At 36.3% G+C, this 2,500-nt stretch overlaps 1 protein-coding gene across 3 annotated transcripts in view; it reads right to left on the reverse strand.

Annotated features, from left to right (window-relative positions):
• Positions 1-2,500, reverse strand: part of LOC115213895 (cadherin EGF LAG seven-pass G-type receptor 1) — a 233,783-nt gene that overhangs the window by 96,020 nt on the left and 135,263 nt on the right. The window lies entirely within an intron of this gene.

Genomic DNA, 2,500 nt, shown 5'->3' on the forward strand with positions numbered 1-2,500 from the left:
AAATAAAAAGCATAACGATTAAGTACTTCAGCAGGAACAACACCTTATAAGAACCGTTTACACAATATCTTGGCGAACGATCGGAGACCTGAGCAAAGCCCTGTATTTTAACACATAAGTGTCTTCGAGAAATTTACTCTAATACAAAACATTTCATCTAGTTGACGTCAGAAAAATTTAGAAACTTTGAGAGAACGTGAAATAATTCCTTTTCGAACAGTAAAGCCCGAAGTAGATAAAGCTATAAATAACAACGTGTAAATATTGGGTTAAAAACTAAAGGTTTTTTAATATAATATTTACATGTAATTTTATCTGCTTTGAGTTCCCCCGTTCAAAAAACAATTATTACAAATTGAGCCGTTCGACGGGTGTATATACATTATAAATATTATACACATCGGTATTTCTCTCTATGACGGTTTCATATGTCTAAGCTAATTTAATTCTAAGTTGGTTAACTTTTTTACAAATTAATAAATGCTTTATTTCTCGATTTCTGTATCATAACAAACAAATGTTTTCGGCTTAGCTCAGAACGCCCAGGGTATTTGTCACTGAGGTGACAGAATTAAGTTGAAACATCATGTCTGGCGATCCACAGGCGTTCTGAGTTAATCACCGAATTTTTAAGGCACAAGTCTCTTTGAGAAATTTTTGCTGTAACAAAATATTACAATTAGTGCTGTTTCGTATTTATATACAAAGTATAGAAGTGTATAAACAGAGGTATTTCACTCTAATGCTGTTTTAGCTGTGTATATTTAATCTAATTCTAGCTTGACCAATTTTTGAACAAATCAGTAAATGTTCCACATCATTTTCTTTTTCTTCTTGCTTCAGTCATTTGACTGCAGCCATTCTTGGGTACCGCCTTAAAGAGTTCTTAGTTGAACAAATTGACCCCAACTGATTTCTATATCGAAACCAGCAAGCATTTTCTGCTTAGCTCAGAATGTTCGAGGGATTCGTCACTGAGGAGACCAACTGAAGTTGAAACACGATCTCTGGTGAACCACAGGAGTTCTGATCAAAGTCCTGTGTTTTTAACATACAAGTCTCGTTGAGAAACTTTCTCTCAGTGAAAATATTACATCATAATTGTTATACAGACCGATATTTTAATATGAGGCTGTTTCAAGTGTGTATATTAGGATCGTTTTTTGTTTTTGTTTGTTTTCGGACATTAACAGCAGAACTGGAAAAAAGGTAAACGCAATAGAATTGAGATACTACAGACGACTCCTAAGTATCTTGTATAAAGAACACGTAACGAATAATGAAGTGATAATGGGGAAAACCCAGGCTATTAGATCACACAAGCATCTGGTGACAATTCTAAAGACATGGAAACTGAAATGGTATGGCCATGTAGCAAGAAGCTCTGACGAATGGAAGGTAGACGAAAGCAATGCAGATCAAAGAAAAGATGGAATTGTAACATCAAAGAGTGGACAGGCTCAATTTCGCCGACCAACAAAGGACAACAGGAGAGCAAGGGAAGTGGGGAAATCTGGTGTGACGTCATCAACAAATGTCCCACCGACCATGCAGTCAAGGAATACGGTAGGATAGGATAGTTTGTTTTTAGCACAAAGACTTCGCTGGATTCCTTCGTGTCACATTCATGGGAGCAATAATATTCGTAAACGCTCACCCCGACAAAACAAACACTCCAAAATTATTCCTTATTAGTTTAACTATTAGTCTTAACTCATTTGGTAAAGCCTAGTTTTATCTTATATTTTCATGAGAGCTTTGCAATAAGAAAACCATTAAAGATGAAGACAAGAAGAGGGACGACGACGACGACGACAACAACAACAACAATAACAACAACAACAGTAACAAAAAAAGACGAAACAACGAAGCAGCAAACCTCTGGATGATACTCCTGTCTGTTAGAAGCGGCAGATAAATCTCTCTCATGTTTCACACAACCGTCTTAAATAAGGAGAGGTTACAGTATAACGTTGCCCTTCGGTTATTCAGAAATCCCTTTAGGATTTCAATAACATACCAAATAAAATGCTAAAGGGAATTTTGAATCGCTCTGAATACTTATTACAAAAAATAGATGCGGCAAAACCCCCGCTCAGATTCACCATATATGATAAACGCGTCTACAGTAAGTGCACGATATCCATCAGCTCAGGCCCTAATATCATAGTAATATGATATTTACTACGTTATATGCCCACGGGCATATGGCGTAGTGGTTAAGAGCGCGGGCTACTAGCCCCAAGATTCCGAGTTCGATTCCAAGCAGTGACTTGAACAATAACAATAATAATAATAATAAGAACGTCGAAAAATACCTTAGGAATGAGAACCCAGGTTCGAAATTTCCCCAAGACACCTGAAGAAGGCTGGAGGGTATATCAGCCGAAACGTTGTGTTAACAACAAACAAGATGAGGACAAATATCTGTCGAATGTAAATAATGTAAATAATGTAAATAAGGTACATAATTCTTCATCTCTTAAATATAGAACTGTAT

Source organism: Octopus sinensis, linkage group LG7 (assembly GCF_006345805.1).
Source record: "Octopus sinensis linkage group LG7, ASM634580v1, whole genome shotgun sequence".
In the NCBI taxonomy this organism is placed as follows: domain Eukaryota; kingdom Metazoa; phylum Mollusca; class Cephalopoda; order Octopoda; family Octopodidae; genus Octopus; species Octopus sinensis.